Here is an 18,332-nt window from a genome sequence, read left to right as displayed (position 1 = left end):
AAAAAAAAATAAATAAAAGAAACTACACGAAGGACTTTCTAGGAAAGCTGGAAATAAAAATGGAAAAGTGTTAAGAGTGAATTGTGCATAAACGCAGCCTTTCAAGTTGGGAATGAAACATCTAGCTGCATCTCACCGTGTAGAGGTCACTAAAACTCCATACAAGAAACCGGAATGGCTTGTGCTACCTCGAACTCCAGCAGCAGCGGAACTCTGGTGAATTCAGCTGGGCAGAGAGTGCTGGGTGGGTGGACCGGGACTGCCCCCGTCCTGGCATTGTTCAAGAGGGCAACCTTCCCAGACTGGCTTGGGAACCACCGTGGAGGAAAGCCCAGCCTCACAAAAAGCACTTGGGCTGGCGGTTCCCCGTGGCATCCTGTTGGCCGCAGGCGAGTATCTTTTCTGCGGGTTCTTTTTGTCCCTGGCCTTGACTTATTGTTCCCGGTCCCACTCCTTGGCTTGTGCCATTTCTTCCCTGGCTTATTAAAAACAGATAAATCATCTAATACATCTTTGTTAAGTTGTTTTGTTTTTTTCCTTCCAGCCTCTTCAACTACGGTTAAAGTCACAATATTGCATCTTTCCCACAGCGGGAGACTAACAAAATAACGGGTGTGTTTGTAGAAAGTATAGATCAAGAAAACAAAGGGGACATCTTTAATTATTCAGAAGCCTCCCACTTCTGGTACTAAATTTATTTGCCTTGATTTAATTTAAAGAGACAGAACAATACCTGACCGGTTAGCAGGCCACAACTGCAGCCATCGGCCTATGACGGAGGCTGGCCTCCCTTTGCCTGAGGAAGTCGTGCATGTAGGAACAGTCTTCCTTGTTGACTGGACACCCGAGTTATTGGGAACACCCGAGGATGTCATTTTCAGTTTCCCCTCCACACACACATACACAAACCTCTGCCCCCGTCTCTTACGCAGTTTCTCAAAATTATTGCGTCACAGAATCCTGGCATTGGAGAAGAACTCAAGACATCTTCTAATAGGATCACTTATTTTCATAGATGCACAGGATTCTAAGGATATCTAATATGACACCAACTCTCCCTGTCAGATGTTTTATAATGCACACACAAATCTCTTTAGTATCCCGAGAGGACGGTATGCATACCTCCATGAGAACTTTGCTCATTTAATGTAATTATTTGTTTTTAAAAGTTTAAACTTTTATTTATTTTTTCAAAAGGTAATATGGTCACAGGATCGATAATTTAAAAAGTAAAAGAATATATTATCTTATCCTGTAAATACCTAGTTTACCTTCCCACAGGCAAGTAATGTTAACAACTTTTGAAGTATTTTTTCTGAGACACTTGATGTATCTATACATAAGTGTTTTCTTTTCTTCCTTCTTTTTTACAAAAATGCTTCTGTGTTGGTCTACATCTGTACCTTAATACATTTTATAGTTCTTTCTGTATCAAGCCTCATTATTTTAGACAGCTTTACGGTCTTCCATTATATGGCTGTGCCACAATTTGGGGACATTTTGGTTGCATCCAATTATTTTTATTGCATATAATGCTGCAAAAATAATCTTCTGCTCATGATACTTTGTACCATTATTTCATTAGGATAAACTCCTTAAGTGGAATTTCTGGGTGTGTAATTTTGATAAGCATTGCCAAACATCCTCCACTAATTTCTACACTGATCAACAATAGGTGATAGTACCTGCTTTTCTACAGCTTCGCCAACAATATGTCTTCAAACTTTTTGACTTTTGCTGTAATTTTTTATTTACCTGTTTCTCTCCCTGACCCTACCCCCTCATTAGAAAAAGGAGCCCATCAAGGTTTCTCAGAACCAATAGATTCTCAGTAAATATTTGATAGTGCTCACTTTGGTAGCACATACACTATAATTGGAAAGATACAGAGAAAGTTAGCATGGTCCCGGCACAAGGATAACATGCAAATCATGAAATGTTCCCTATTTTTAGAGAGTAGATTTTTAAATGTTATGTGAGATGGTGAAGATGTTAACTAACTTTGTGGTAATCATTTCTGAGAATATACATGTATCTAATCAGCATGTTATTCATATTAAACTTGTACAATGTTGTATGGTATATCAATTATATCTCAAAGCTGGGGTGGGGGTAGGGAAAAATGAATCTCTCCAATACATAAATATTTGAGAAATGAATGGATGGGTGGATGGATGAATTATAGGTTCTTTAAATCAAAATTACAAAAGACGGCCCCCATTTTTCTCATTTGTGAGCTTGGGTATGGCACATTTTATTTTATTGAAATGTGGCCCACTTGTACACATACTCTGGAAGCTTTACAAATTCTTGGAGACAGAAAATTTATCCAGTCCCTGTTCCTCTACTGTCCATTGTTATGGGAAGGTCAGAATGTTGAAGTGTTCTTTTTCATGGGTATTTTGCTTCCAATATCTGGTAATGACTGCCTACTTATAGAAGAAAGTAAAATCAAATGCATTCATCTGGTACACCCCAATCCCTGCCTCTCTATCTTTCTCTGCTCATCACAGACACACACAGCTAAGGCTTAGGCCAGGGGTCCCCAAACTACGGCCCGCCGGCCACATGCGGCCCCCTGAGGCCATTTATCCGGCCCCCGCTGCACCTCCGATAGGGGCACCTCTTTCATTGGTGGTCAGTGAGAGGAGCACAAGATCCATCCTCATCCTATGCTCCGGGGGTACTGTATGTGGCGGCGCCACAAAGCGCAGCATGGCTCACGTACAGTACTACTTCCGGTGACGTGGGATGCACGCATCACCGCTCCGGAAGCACGTCATATCACCTGTTATGGCTAGCAGTGACAAATATGGAACCGGACATTGACCATCTCATTAGCCAAAAGCAGGCCCATAGTTCCCATTGAAATACTGGTCAGTTTGTTGATTTAAATTTACTTGTTCTTTATTTTAAATATTGTATTTGTTCCCATTTTTTTTTACTTTAAGATATGTGCAGTGTGCGTAGGGATTTGTTCATAGTTTTTTTTATAGTCCGGCCCTCCAACGGTCTGAGGGACAGTGAACTGGTCCCCTGTGTAAAAAGTTTAGGGACCCCTGGCTTAGGCTCTCTGACCTTGTGACCTATGGGCTGAGTACTCGTTTCCAGAGGCAACGGTATGCTCCTCCCAGGTGTTCCTTGATGGGTGTGATCAGCTTCAAGTTGGTTTTTTTACAGTTAGGTTCTCCAAGAAGCCGACTCTGACACGGAGAGCCTGTGCGACATTTACCAAGGTGTGCACTTGCGATCAGCACTTGTGGAAGGAAAAGGACAAAAACAGGAGTGGGTGGAGTGAGAGGTTCCACTGCAATGTCCTGTCGAGGAAAATCCCATCCACCTCTGTGGACAGTTTCAGTGCTGGGACCGCCCTTCGGAGCTGTCTCAGGCAGGGATGAAGGGGCCTGGTTTTTAAATCTTCCCCATCGATCAGGCATTAGATGTGGGTTGTCCCCAGGAAGGGAGGATGCCCTTGAGCGAGGTGGTCCTTTTCAGTAGAGGCCATCTCAGCTGGAGGCCACCTGCTGACGGCACTCCCAGCAGCTGGAGGAGTAGATTCTTCATTCCTGCAGGGGGATCCCAGTCATCCCAGGGGTTTTGGCAGGAATGACAGGAGGGTATATTCTGCCATGGCCCTGCCAGATGTTACCGCTCTCCTTCCCTACTTTCCATTAGTGACAGACCATAGCACTACTTCAGAATGTTAACCCTAAAATGACAAGGACTGCGCACCCTCCTCTCACACATTCTCCAGGCTTTAGGTCGAGCCCTCTCCTTGCTGCCACTGCTAACTGACCAGCAAAGAGACCAGTCATCGGGAACATTGGAGAAACTGTAGGCACTCAAGACTGGAGACCGCACCCAAATCTGTGGCTGCCGTGTAAAGGTGGTACCATGGCGAAAGCAAACAAACGACATGGCCCCGTGGGGAAATGGTCCACACAGACATCCACTGTCCCCGTCATAAGGTTCAGAGAGGAGGAGGAAGTGACGCACTGTCCTATGAGAGTTGGCCTTTCCCAAAACAAAAACTCCTCTAAATGTAGGCTGCCCAGCCTTGTCGGCCAGATGTGATGCCCAAGAATGGAAGAACTCAATGGCCGAGAACTATAGGGGAAAAGTGTTCAGGACTTAGACTTGAAAGTTGATCTTGCCACAAGACGGCTTTCAACATATTTATGTTGTTGTTGCTGTTACTACATCATAACCAAGTTATTATGATCGGGAGCTTTTTTTTTTTAATTTATTTATTTTTTACAGAGACAGAGAGTGAGTCAGAGAGAGGGATAGTCAGGGACAGACAGACAGGAATGGAGAGAGATGAGAAGCATCAATCATTAGTTTTTCATTGTGCGTTGCAACACCTTAGTTGTTCATTGATTGCTTTCTCATATGTGCCTTGACCGTGGGCCTTCAGCAGACCGAGTAACCCCTTACTGGAGCCAGCGACCTTGGGTTCAAGCTGGTGGGCTCCTGCTCAAACCAGATGAGCACGCGCTCATGCTGGTGACCTCAGGGTCTCGAACCTGGGTCTTCCGCATCCCAGTCCGACGCTCTATGCACTGCGCCACCACCTGGTCAGGCAATCTGGAGCTTTAAGATCTGGATAAGTTGTGCTTAAACCCCAGGCTCACCCAGAAGAAGCCCAGAGGCCTGCCTAGGGTTTCTGTGAAGAGACTTAAAGTGCTCAATGTCAGATCTCCTCTCCTCTGTTCGTGGGTGATTTCACAGTTGTGACCACACTGACCCACATATGAAACATAGCCTCCTCCTCGCTGTGCATAAATTTAAAACGTCACAGGAGGCATTGTGGCCCCTTTCCTAAGAAGACTATTACGGAAGAGATTACATTTTAGAGACCCAAACTATTTGAGTCCAGCCCTGTATTAGGGCTGTCGTAACAAAATACTGCAGGCTGGATGGCTTAAGCAACAGAAATTTACTTTCTTATCATTTTGGAGGCTTAGAAGCCCAAGTTGAGTTTTCACCGGGGTTCGTTTCTTCCAAGCCTTTTCTCCTTGGCTTGTAGATGACTTCCTTCTCCCTGTGTCTCTACCTGATCTTTCCTCTGTCTGTGTTCTGACCTCCTCTTCTCATTAGAACACCCAGTCATATTGGATTAGGGCCCACTGTGAAGCCCTTATCCTTTCCTAAATCCACAATGCATGCAGCGTAGTGTAGGGGTGGCCACGGCGAGATGGCAGAAAGTGCATTCAGGCTGACCATGGCAACAGGTGCAGACAATTCCCTTTCCTTTACCATAAGCAACGGCTAATGGCCTGTCCCTCTGTGTCCGGGAGAAACTGTAGAGCAGCTCCGAAACTTCTGTTATTTTACAAAATATGTTCAACGTGCTATACCACTAAACCTTTCTAACTATACGCGTTCTTGCTAAAGACACACATCTTAATCAAAGTTTAAGTTTGCATATTGATGAATGACATCTTAACTATTAAATACATTATCAGGAAAAAAAATTAACATTTTCATATAATTATCTCTGTAAAGCCTCTATCTTTAAATACAATCACATCTGAGGTACTGGGTGTTCGGGCATCACTCAGCATATGAATTGGGGGGGTCGAGTCGTGGGGGAGGGAAACAAAATTCAGCCCACCTTCTTCACCACCAGTGTTTGGCTGTCTCTTCCACACACTTCTTCAGCTTGACCCCATCTCACTCTGCTCCAGAGTCACTAAATTTTGTCTATAAAAGCCAGATAGTATAGTAAATATTTGATCCTCCATACCAACTATTTGACTCTGCCATTGAAATATAAAAGAAGCCCTCAACTATATGTAAATAGATGGATGCTTCTGTATAAACAATTTGTGGACACCAAAATTTAAATTTCATATAAGTTTTACAAGTTATCTGCTTCTCCACCCCTCCCCCTCTCCTTCTTCTCTGTCTCTCTCTTCCCCTCCCACAGCCAGGGCTCCATTGGAGCAAGGTTGGCCTGGGTGCTGGGGATGGCTCTGTGGCCTCTGCCTCAGGCGCTAGAATGGCTCTGGTTGCAATGGAGCTATGCCCCAGATGGGCAGAGCATCGCCCCCTGGTGGGCATGCCGGGTGGATCCCGGTCTGGCACATGCAGAGTCTGTCTGACTGCCTCCCCGTTTCCAACTTCAGAAAAATACAATAAATAAATAAATAAATAAATAAATAAATAAATAAATAAATTTTAAAGTCATTCTTGGCTCGTGGGTCCTACAAAAATAGGTGATGGGCCAGAATTCTTTGGCCGTAAGGCTATGGCTGGACAATCTCTTGTTTATTCTCTTGTCTTTCAGATCATTCTCCTTCAACATCTCCTGTGCTGCCTCACTCTCAGGACACTTCCCTCCCCGCCCTTCCATTCCCCACCAGGCTCAGCAAGGTAATTTCCTTCCTCAGAATCTGGTGCCAGCTGTTAGATAATAAATTATTTAGGCTGAATACCCCATCTAGATTAAAAACAGGTCTTTTTCTCTCTGTTGTAGAACCAGTAAGACTATGACTCACATCTGACAATTAAATAACTCATTTGGTGCACTTTTATAGAGACCTTCCTCAAGTGTCTTCTGAGTACCAAGCGCTGTGCTAAGGGCTCTGCAGAACCACTAAATCTGCACAGAAACCACATGAGAAAAATATTATTAGCTATATTTTGCAGATAAGAAAAAACTTAGGCTCAATGAAGTTGAATGAATATCTTGAAGTCACATACCTAGGAAGTGATAGAGGCCAATTTGAGAACAAGACCATTTGTTTCCAAATTTAGACTCTTAGCCAGTAATGCTACACTGTTTCCAAATGTTACAGTTTTCCTCTGAGGACTGTGCATCATGATATTGGGGGGTCAGAGCATAAGAATTCTGCAGCAGAGACGGCAAATCCCATCTAATATCCACTCTCTCCTTCTTCCTAATAGAAGCCCAATTCTATGTGTGGGTGGCAATATGCCCAGACAGAAAGACATATTTGCCAGCCTCCTTGAGCCAATGAGATGCAAGCAGAAGTCACTAGACTAGAGGATGTCTTCTAAATTCTTTGAAGTGAATGAATCAGCTGGTAAGAAACCCTCTGCCCTTCTTCCTGCCCCATGGCTGGTGCCTTGGCAATTATCTTGAGCGCCAATAAAAATTTTAAAAAGGACCACATCATAAGAATGAACAGAGTAGGCCCTGGCCGGTTGGCTCAGCGGTAGAGCGTCGGCCTAGCGTGCGGAGGACCCAGGTTCGATTCCCGGCCAGGGCACACAGGAGAAGCGCCCATTTGCTTCTCCACCCCTCCGCCGCGCCTTCCTCTCTGTCTCTCTCTTCCCCTCCCGCAGCCAAGGCTCCATTGGAGCAAAGATGGCCCGGGCGCTGGGGATGGCTCTGTGGCCTCTGCCCCAGGCGCTAGAGTGGCTCTGGTCGCAACATGGCGACGCCCAGGATGGGCAGAGCATCGCCCCTGGTGGGCAGAGCGTCGCCCATGGTGGGCGTGCCGGGTGGATCCCGGTCGGGCGCATGCGGGAGTCTGTCTGACTGTCTCTCCCTGTTTCCAGCTTCAGAAAAAAAAAAAAAGAAAAAAAAAAAAAAAAGAATGAACAGAGTAGATTTCTAGGAGCCTGCTTCTCTGTTCATGGAGGTACCATATCAGCTCTCAATTGCTCACCTCAGGACCTCTTTAGGTGAAATAAGAAAACTTTAATAATCGTTTAAACCATGCAAAGGAAAAGCCTAACTTTTTTTTTTTTTCCTATTTTGAGAAAAACCCACTTCTTCCCTACTGTCTTTCCTGTGTCTCTCCTTTACAACACACAGCACATTTCACTTCTGACACTTCCGGTCACCAAAGTGTGCAAGTTTTTCCCCACAACAAGCAATTCTCTGTGACACCAGCTGCGTGTCCTACAATTTAATGCAACTCCATCATTATCTACCTGAAGACAGGATCATATCCCACAGCTTAAGGATTCATCCCACAAGACTGCCCCCACCCACTTCAGATGCCAACTGCAATTAGTATAGGTCCCCAGGTTACCCACAACTTCTTTTCAATTTGGCTACAAATCAGAGGTTCCCGTGACCTTCTCCTTGGGTTTGATTAATTTGCTAGAGTGGCTCAGAAAACTGAAGGACACACATACTTACATTTACCAATTTATTAAAGGAAAACACAAGTGAACAGTCTGATGGAGAGACATATAAAGTGAGGTTTGGGAGGGTCCTGAGCTTAGGAGCTTGTCCCAGAGGATTTAGGAGGTGTTACTTTCCCGGTGTGGCTGTGTTCACCAGCAGGAAAGCACTTAAACCCTGTACTTTTGGGACATAGGCGTGGTGGATCATGAATTCCGTTTTTAGCCTTTCTCTTTTCTCAAGAGAATGGGGCTGAAAATTCTAAGCTTCGATCTATGGCTTAGTCTTTCTGGTGACTAGCCCTCATCCAGGAAGTCCACCCAAAGTCACCTCATTAGAACAAAAGACACTCTTATCTCCCAAGACATTGCAAAAGCTTCAGAAGAGATGTGTCAGGAACCCGGGGCAGAGACTCATACTATGTATTTCCTATTATCTCCCAAGCCGCCATGTTTCAGGTCTCTTTAACTCTTAATGGCCAACAGAATTCCTATCTGATCTAAGCCGCCCCTGATTCTCACTCTCATTCTACACTTAGACCACTCACTCTTTAGCGTTACTCTCTACTGGCTTTCTTGCTTAGGAAAAATCAGAAAGCCAAGCTGGCTGGCATTACTCTGCCCTGTGCCCTTAAATGTGCTATAATGTGGACTCCTCAGCCCTGTCTGCCAGCCAGCTGTGGTCGGGTCTGTGGCCACTAGTTCCTGACCAGGACTGAGAGTTTATTACCCAGTACTGACCTGGACACTGACTCCAAGCACCTGCCTTGTACTGACTTCTCATCTCCTGGCCTCCCTAAAAGAGTGAAGCTGGGGTCAAAAGAGCCTACCCTCTAGTGTCTGCCATTACTCCCTTGCTCTGTAAGGTCCAAAGCTTATAAAACGTGTTCATGAGCAACACTTCTTTTGACTGTCACAACAACTTTAGCCAATGAACACGGATGGAACTGGCTCATGTCCCCACTTTAGAGCTCAGGAAACCGGAACTTGGAGAGACTGTTATTTGTCCAAGGCACAGAGCCAGGATACACACTCAGCCCTTGGACGCCAAGGTCCCCACTATGCCAGTGTTTCCAAAGACTTCTTAGATCCTAATGAGCAAACCCTGAGACACAGCTCAGTCCAGACGAACCCCTTTGAAGCCAATCTGACCGGCCACCAACTGACTGTCTCTGCCCAGTATCTGAGTTACTCATCATCATCAAAAGACTGATCCACTCACCTGAATCAAGTGAATGACTAGATGGTATTCCAAAAATCAGTTAAATCAACATCACCTGTAGCCACTGTACACATACTTTCGAATCTTGGCGATGTTGACATGAACAACGCCGACAGTTCTGTAAATACCCAACAGATGAATCACATATGCGAGAACAATGGCAGTCCTTTTGCTGTTGTTCAGAGTACGGTGGAAGACAGTGACAAGGGAGGCTGAGAAGACACTGGCACACAGAGACGATACAAGGAAGAAGTTGGCACCTCCCAGTTAATCAGGAGCTGCTTCTTGGGATGACAGTGTCAGGTGCCGTTTAATTCAGGACTGAAACAAGTTCAGGAAGATAAGTGCTAGTTCAAACAGAGGCAGAAATGGGAGAATAATTATCAGAGTTAGCACTCTACTTGTGTGGCACTAGACAGCTCTTAAGTATGGGGAACAGAAATTGGCTCTGGCTGATATAAGCACACAGGGAATTTGCTGGAAAGCCACTGGATAAATTGCATAATTGTCAAGAATTCTGGAGGACCAGGCTCTGAAAATGGACAGAAACAAAGAGCTATGGGGCAGCCAGAACCATTTGAAACCCCACAGCTCAACTAGTCTAGCACAGGACACCGTGTATCAGATAGCTATTTTTACAACAATGCTGGCTAACAAATGACCACAAGCACACAGTGACATAGGATGATAAGTGTTTGTTGTCCATGTGCCTGGGGTCACTCAGAGGCTGGTAGGCAGCTCTGTAATCTGGACTGGGCCAATCATGAGGCTCCAGGTTGGCCAGCTATTGGTTTTCTAGGCTGGCTTCTGCTATTGTGACCGGGATAACTCATGCAGATGAGAAACAGGGACTCTGGAAAGTAATCACACAGGGCGATCTGATCATAAATTCCTAACTGCGGGTTATGATGGGTAGTCGTGCCTCAGGCCTGTAACTTCTTTAGTGAAGTTTTGTTTATTTTTCTCCATTGATTTGAGATATATTATATATAAAGAAAGGACAGGACACAGAGAGAGAAGCACCAACTTGTTGTTCCCCTTAAGTTGTTCCATTAAGTTGTGCACTCATGGGTTGCTTCTCCTGGGTTCCCTGATCAGCAACTGAACTCGCAGCCTTGCCCTGCTGGGACAACGCTCTATCCACTGAGACACCCAGCCAGGGCCTTTAGTGGAAGATTTTAAGCCAGCCCTGTTCATTGTTCTTGTGCATCTAGCTTAACCCATTTGTTAAATACCAAACCCTCAAGGGAGCACAAAATCTCGTTAACTATTCTGTAAACCGATCCACACTTCAATTTCTCCAATCTTCCTTATGTTCCCTCCTAAATTTCAAATGCAGAAGAGAAGCTGCAAACACTGTTATCCTCCAGAACATTTGAGATCTTGATCCCCAGTATATATCATCAGTTTGGTTCAAATAAACTCTTCTAAAAATTCTCTACAGATTTGAACATTTCTACATCAATACTCAGCTCGGTTCCAGGTGCCTCTCATCCTCCAGCACATGTAGACCAGGCATGTTCTTATGGTGAGGGCAGAGGAGCCAAGGACTGGCACAGGCACAGAGGCCTCTTGAGGTCTAGGCTTAGAACTGGCAACACCATCACCTTATTGGCCAAAGCCAGTCACAAGAGCAGCCTTGGTTAAAGGAGAGAAGAAATAGACTCTGCCTCATTAGCAGGGGAACTGCAAAACCACATTGGGACCACTGAGACAATCACTCTACGAGTCACAGGAAACCACCACTAACACCTCTACCACTTCTGCCCTGAAGCCAAGCATGGCTTCTATTGCTGCCAGCATCACCTGCGTGGCTTCTGCATGCTTCTTCGCACCCCAGCTCTACTTCCAGGGAAGTTCATCAGGATAGTGGGGACTAGGTGATGGAGCTGTACACAAAAGGCACAGAAAATAAACTTCTGAGATTTTTGTTCCCTTCATTAGAAGATGGTTTCTGCCTAAGACCTCGAAGGTTGGAAATACCCTAAACAGAAGCGTTTAGATGCTGGATAACTAAAAATCTGACAGTTGTTTTTTAAACAACCCTATGCCTGTCGGGGTATATTACAGACCCTCTGCAATTCCTCACCCCTTTTGGATCTATGAAATTTGCCATATAGCTTGCTATGACGTCCCTCCATGGGCAGGGTGACCTGCTTCACTTTTTGTCACTAAACGCAGTCATTCATGTCATTCACGTGCTCACATTGATTGGCCTATGGGATGTTAGCAGATGTACCCCAAGCAGAGGCTTGCAATGGGCTCGCACACTGGAGCCTGCTCTCCTGTACCTCTGCCGCCTCCAGGGGAACACGCCCAGGTTAGCCGGACAGAGGGTGAGAGACGTGTGGACCGGAGCAGAAGTTCCCCAGTGGTTTCAGCCTAGAGCGGCCAGCTGACAGCTAGACAAGCCACAGACATATGAGCAAGCCTGGATCAGCAAAACCATCTAGTCCACCCCCAGCAGACCCAAACACATGACTGAGAAACGCTTCTTATTATATGCCCCTGAGGTCTTGTGGTCATTTGCTACAAAGCAGTACTGTGACAATGGATAACTGATACACTCTGCCAGCTGTTTACATTAAATAAGATCATTTCATTTTCAAGCTGCAAGTTAGAGATCAGAATTTTCATTTGCATGGAGAGATTAGGTAAACTCTTTAAGGTTACCCAGGCTGGATTTGATAGCAGTTTTCCTACAACAGAAGCTACTCTCTGAATAACTTTCCTTACATAGTTAGAAAGAAGTAAGGTCATGACCCCTGCCTGAACTTGCAGGACAGAGCTTTTCCTCACCTTGCCTGGGCCAGAAGTGACTCTAAAATGAGCCAGGAAACTTGGACAATAACCAAGAAACTATTCCAAGGTTAATCTCACTAGAGAGAACCCTGGGAACAATGCAAGGTCATAATCTGTCCTGGAAAGTTCTTGAAATAAAGAAACCACCAAGGACCTAGAAATACTCAAATTATTTGTAGTTTCTCCTTGTAACTGACTTAGCTCTGATAAGATTTGGTCTGTCTCCCATTCTTAAAGGGCTAGGAGTGTTAGATTGATACAAATGACCCCACAGAACCTAAGCTAGTACCATAGACAACAGCTGTCAGAATGCCCAGCACACATTAGGTATTTGTTGGAGATTGCCAGCTGACGGGGTCCTTGCGGTTTAGACTTTTGAGGGACAGGTGTGGGGGACTGGCAGTAAGCTGACAGTCTGCCCAACCCCCCACCTCACTTGCTTGGTTAAGTTGCTAAAGGCCAAGTTCTTCCCCACAACCTCCACGTCAGCTGTGATGCTGGAGTGTTTCTACTCATCCTATCCCCCATGTCCCTCAGAGAGACTGGAGGCAGTTTTCTTTTTGTCCTTTGTTTTCCTTTGTTTTGTGAAGTTAAGACGTTATGTATGGTGGGGGTTTTCTGCACTTGGGAGAATTCTTGAGTGGCCTTGGAAATGTGACTTTGTATCAGAGATCTCTTTGATTTGCTAATGACTTTGCTCTGCCCTATAAATAAAGCGGTTTGGGGTGAAGACTCGCTCTTGTAAGCTATGGGCTGTGCAGAAACCTCCCAATCCCATCCTTTTTTCCTCTGAGTTTATTTCTTCATTCCGCACCATTCTCATTCAGGACCTGGACAATTACTAGCCGCGTTAATCCGTGGTAGGTATTCATATACATTGGACCCCTCCTACGCCCTCTCATATTCCATATTTAGGGACTCATAGAGCCAAGCTTTCATTTTTGCAAATCACAGTTCTTGGGCCCTGACAGACTCAAAGTTATATGTTGGTTCAATATATATACTATAGACCAAGGGCCCCCAAACTATGGCCCCCTGAGGCCATTTATCCGGCCCCCGCCGCACTTCCCAAAGGGGCACCTCTTTCATTGGTGGTCAGTGAGAGGAGCACAGGATGCGCATCCTGTGCTCCTGGAGCACTGTATGTGGCGACACTGCAAAACGCAGCATCACTCACGTACAGTACTACTTCCGGTGACACGGGACACATGCATCATGGCTCCGGAAGCACATCATATCACTTATTACGGCTAGCAGTGACAAATATGGAACCAGACATTGACCATCTCATTAGCCAAAAGCAGGCCCATAGTTCCCATTGAAATACTGGTCAGTTTGTTGATTTAAATTTACTTGTTCTTTATTTTAAATATTGTATTTGTTCCCGTTTTGTTTTTTTACTTTAAAATAAGATATGTGCAGTGTGCATAGGGATTTGTTCATAGTTTTTTTTATATAGTCCAGCCCTCCAACAATCTGAGGGACAGTGAACTGGCCCCTGTGTAAAAAGTTTGGGGACCCCTGCTATAGACCTACTATGTACTAAATGCCAAGAATACAGAGACCTGGAGCTGACCTTGAGAAATCCACTGGGAAACAAAATTCTCAGAAGCGGATTTTTTTAATTGTAACATTACCTTCCTTCATTTATTAGAACCAGATTTAATTAGTAACCAAAGGTGGCATCACTATAGTACCAAGTGAGCTATCACAAGCAACACATTCAGAGAAAAATAAAATGTTAAATGTATGCAATGTTAAAAGGTGATTTAATTTGTGTAACCTCTGTTAAATGATGTAATGACTGATTTTCAATTGTTTTTTCATTTTCTGCATGATGAATATATCATAGATTTTCCATTTTAATACATCAAAGCCAAAATCTATATTAGCTTTGATACACATCTACTTTTGCCCAAGTCCACAGACCTATACAAATCTCACTTTATAGCTGGAAATATAAACTTCACAATAACATGAAAAGTAAATTTATTCACTCATTTAAACTCTATTAAAGACATCACAAATTAATATTTTAGTGCTTGGGAGATAAAAGGGCTTAACAGGTAAAGGGTCTTCTTCCAAGCAACTCCTGTCTGCAATGTCACATCTTGAGGAAGAATGGGCAGAAGGTCCAAGGAAAACATCTAAAGGCTAAATCTAGAGAAAGAGTTCCTACAATAACAGAGCTTAATTGCCAAAACTTTTACATTACTGAATACACTCACCAACCAGCACTTAACAGGGAGACCCAGATGCAGGATCCTTATGGTCTTGTGCCAGGGGTAATGCTGTAACCACTTGAAGAGCTGTCTAACGTCATTCTCACTTTCAAAGTCTTTTCTTTAAAGATGGCGTACTGTCCATCCCAGCATGGGCTCCCCATACAAACCCTATCTTAAGAGTTCCATGGATTAGCACCCACTGGACCGATCCTTCATCAAAATGGCCAACTGCTGTGCAGCGAAAAGGAAAACGATTTTGAGAGTGGGCAGAATAAGCTAAATTTGAGTTAAAGAGGAGTTCAGAGGCGGAAGGACAGTGAGCATGGAGACAACTGAGCAGCTTGAGTGTGAGTCCATCCATTGGCTGGTGATGTGGTATGTCCTCAGGTGATGAGACAGTCCTGATTGTCTATGAAGTGGGAGCTGGGGGAAGAAAGAGACCATGTCTAGCACATCACAGGTGCTCAGTAAATGGCTGTGTCATGAATGGCTCATTTTACTACATTAGACTAACTGCTTTTGCTATAGTTATTCTTTCCATAAGGTGAAAAATCACAAAGTCAAAATTATACTTGAAAATATATCAAATTGCCCTTAGTTATAGACAATTTTTTCCTCTTGCATCCTAATAGTGAGATTTGTAGCAGCAAACCGGTCCCCCTCACCAAGCCCATCAGAGGCAGGTGTTCCTCCAGCAATGGAACCCATGACTAGTATTTCCTTGAATTAAGTGCCAGACGAAGCAGCTGGCCGGTGTTAGAAGTCATGTTATAAGAAACCATACATTTCTTCAAACACCAAAAGCACACTCCGTGTAGTATGAGGTATATGTTATAAGAGGCACATGGGAACACAGGCCAGTAGGAGAAAGCAGATTTATCTCCCACAGTACACCCAGTCCAGAATAGAAACTCTGCTACTTCCAACTGGGTGACCTGAGACGAGTTCCTTCATCCCTCTTTTATTCCCTCTCTACATCTGTAAAATGAATGTAAAACTCAAACCTACTTTTGAGCACTCCTGTGAAAATGAGTATGACAATTTACTTGCAAAGCACTTATAGATGACTAGTCCACAGTAAATATTAGCTGGCTTTTTGCATTGTGATTCTTTGATTATGGGTCTATTTTCCTTGTTAGCTCCTCAAGGGCAAACATCATATCATATTCATCTCAATACACGTATGTTAAATAGATAAACACACCTCATCAAAGAGCAGTTCTCTTGAGAAGGATAGATTTTAACACTTTAAATTGTTGGTGTTGAATTCTTTAGGACCCCATTATTTGCATATCATTTTTATGATTATTATCACAACCTGTACTATTATTTACTTATTACATTTCTTTAAATAATTTTATATCAAAACAATATAAATAAACAAAACAGAAACAAACTCACAGATACAGAGAACAGACTGATGGTTGCCAAAAATGGAAGGGGGTTAGGGAAGGTGAAAAATGGTGAAGGGATTAAGAAGTACAAATTGCCAGTTACAAAGATAGTCTTGAGGATGTAAAGTACAATGTAGAAAACATAGTCAATAATATGATAATAACTATATACGGTGTCAGAAGAATACTAGACTTATTGGCGCGATCACTTCATAAGTTATATAAATGTCTAATCACAATGTTGTACTCCTAAAACAAATATATAATAATATTGATGTTAACTGCAATTAAAAACTAAAATTACAAAACAGTAATCAGGTTTACGAGTCTCCTGCTCAGTGTTGGTTAGTTAGCAACAAGGATTTGAACCCTGGTCTCATTCTGTGGCCTTACATTAAGCAACTTTTCATTATTATTATTATTATTATTATTATTATTATTTTGAGTGAAAAAGTAAGATGTCAGGTTGGGGGTGTAAAAGAAAAGTTGACTTTATGTCAGTCTTTTTTTTTTTCACTTGGCCTTATGCTAAGACAGAAAATATATTAAGTCACAGGTTTAGTAAGTGAGTGGTTTCTTCTAAGAGTCATTAAAATAAATATGTAACCCCTAAAATAAAATCTTTTCATCTGTACACCTTCCCAAATAATCTCTGTCCCCAGAAAACTGCCTCAGAAAATTGACAACCAGTGATAGATGTCTTCAAATACACATGGAGTTTGGATAAATAGAAGACTAGCAATAAGGCAATTAATGAAACCTTGGTATAGGTAGTTCTCTGTGCTGAGTTTATATTAACTCGCTCTGTGATCTTTGACACTCAGCTTCTTTTAGCTCAGTTCTCAGGCATGGAAGAGATGGTAGACATTCTGCCCCATCTAGCAGAGGAGGGCCTCTGCACTCCAAAAAACTAGGAACCCAACTAATTAAAAAAAAATAGAGTCAAAGCACAGGTAGATGGGTCTCATGAAAAGCTCGGTAGAACATGAGCCCTCACCTCCTTTCACCTTGTCTGAACATGTTTGCTGGAGGAGGTTTGCTTAAATACTGAAGAAAGAAAGAATTTAACAGACAGGGAAAGGAAAGGCATTTGTTTCAGTAGCGCAGGGACTAGGCCTGGTAAAGACCAAATGCAGAAGGACATAGGCCCCCACTCCACCCTACATCGTAGAATGTTCATCGAGGTGCACTATGAGCTAGTCTTTTCATTGCTCTAAAGCAGGGGTAGTCAACCTTTTTATACCTATCACCCACTTTTGTATCTCTGTTAGTAGTAAAATTTTCTAACCATCCACCGGTTCCACAGTAATGATGATTTATAAAGTAGGGAAGTAACTTTATAAAATTTATAAAGCAGAGTTGCAGCAAGTTAAAGCATATAATAATAATTACTTACCAAGTACTTTCTGTCGAATTTTCGCTAAGTTTGGCAGAATAAATCTTTATAAAACAACTTACTATAGTTAAATCTATCTTTTTATTTATACTTTAGTTGCTCCTCTACCACTCACCATGAAACATGAAAGCTGGAATGCCCACTAGTGGGCGGTAGGGACCAGGTTGACTACCACTGCTCTAAGGTGACCACACATCCTAGTATTTGCCCCAGGAAAAGTCCCAGGAAAGTTTCCCTGGGGTTTTCTTAGAGTCAGCACCCTGAAATGCCCATTATCTGAGCTATAAAGTGTGGAGTTTAGAATCTCCACCAGGTTCCCAGGACTTCAGAGAGATGGGAAAATTGAAAAAGTTGGCCTGAAGGAGGTAACTTATACCTGTACTTCTCACACTGTAGTCCTGGGCCCAGCAGCACTGGCAGCACCTGAGAGTTTGGTAGAATTTCAGAGTGCCAGGCCTCAGCCCAGGCCTACTGAATCAGAATCTCATGAGCACACACATTAAAGGTCGATGCGGTCTTACCAGCCTCTCTGCCATTTTGTTCAATTGCAAACACATGATCACCAAGTTCTTGGCTTCTTCCCTTTCAGACAGGTCTCCCTAGCACCCATAACAACCACTTGCAGAAAGTTGATCGAACTCACCCTGTTTTCTCCTCCACTTCTGTTGGCCTTTTCTCAATGCCTCCATTGTCAACATTGTTCTCATAACCAACATCTTTTTTGCCTCATGACCCTTGCATGTCCTTCTTTTTCTGCCAAAAGAACTCTTCAATGGGCCAACACCAACTCTTCCATCAATTATCAGCTAAAATATCACTTCCTTGGAGATGATTTTCCTGTCAGTCACTCTAGTGTAGAGAATCTAATGTAGATCCCCTACCCTTCTCTCTGGTGGCTGGTAGTTCTTTTCCTTCATAATAGTCATCACAATTAGTAATGATAAATTAGTTGTCTTCCCTACCAGATTGTTTGTGGGAAGACTAGTTATGTTTGCTCACAGTTCTCTACCCAGAACTTACACAAAGGCTCAATCAGGTAGGTGCTCAATAAATACTGTTCAATAAAGAAATCAGATCATTGAAACCAGTTTCTTTACTGCATGGCTTTTAGATGCTAATAATCTTCATCAATCTCTAAAAGGATACTAAAATAGACAGTGTTTCCCAAACTAATTTGCCTCTCTGCAGAA

The 18,332-nt window shown here is 43.3% G+C and overlaps 1 non-coding gene and 1 pseudogene across 1 annotated transcript; both read left to right on the top strand.

Annotated features, from left to right (window-relative positions):
• Window positions 1-1,845: 1,845 nt before the first annotated feature.
• LOC136382666 (U6 spliceosomal RNA) lies at window positions 1,846-1,951 on the top strand. The gene has a single exon (XR_010747292.1). It is a non-coding gene; the product is annotated as a U6 spliceosomal RNA (small nuclear RNA).
• A 1,943-nt stretch (window positions 1,952-3,894) lies between these two features.
• Window positions 3,895-18,332, top strand: part of LOC136381830 (ATP synthase subunit gamma, mitochondrial pseudogene) — a 77,739-nt pseudogene continuing 63,301 nt past the window's right edge.

Source organism: Saccopteryx leptura, chromosome 10 (assembly GCF_036850995.1).
Source record: "Saccopteryx leptura isolate mSacLep1 chromosome 10, mSacLep1_pri_phased_curated, whole genome shotgun sequence".
Lineage (NCBI taxonomy): Eukaryota > Metazoa > Chordata > Mammalia > Chiroptera > Emballonuridae > Saccopteryx > Saccopteryx leptura.
This window is presented reverse-complemented; position numbering and strand designations above follow the sequence as displayed.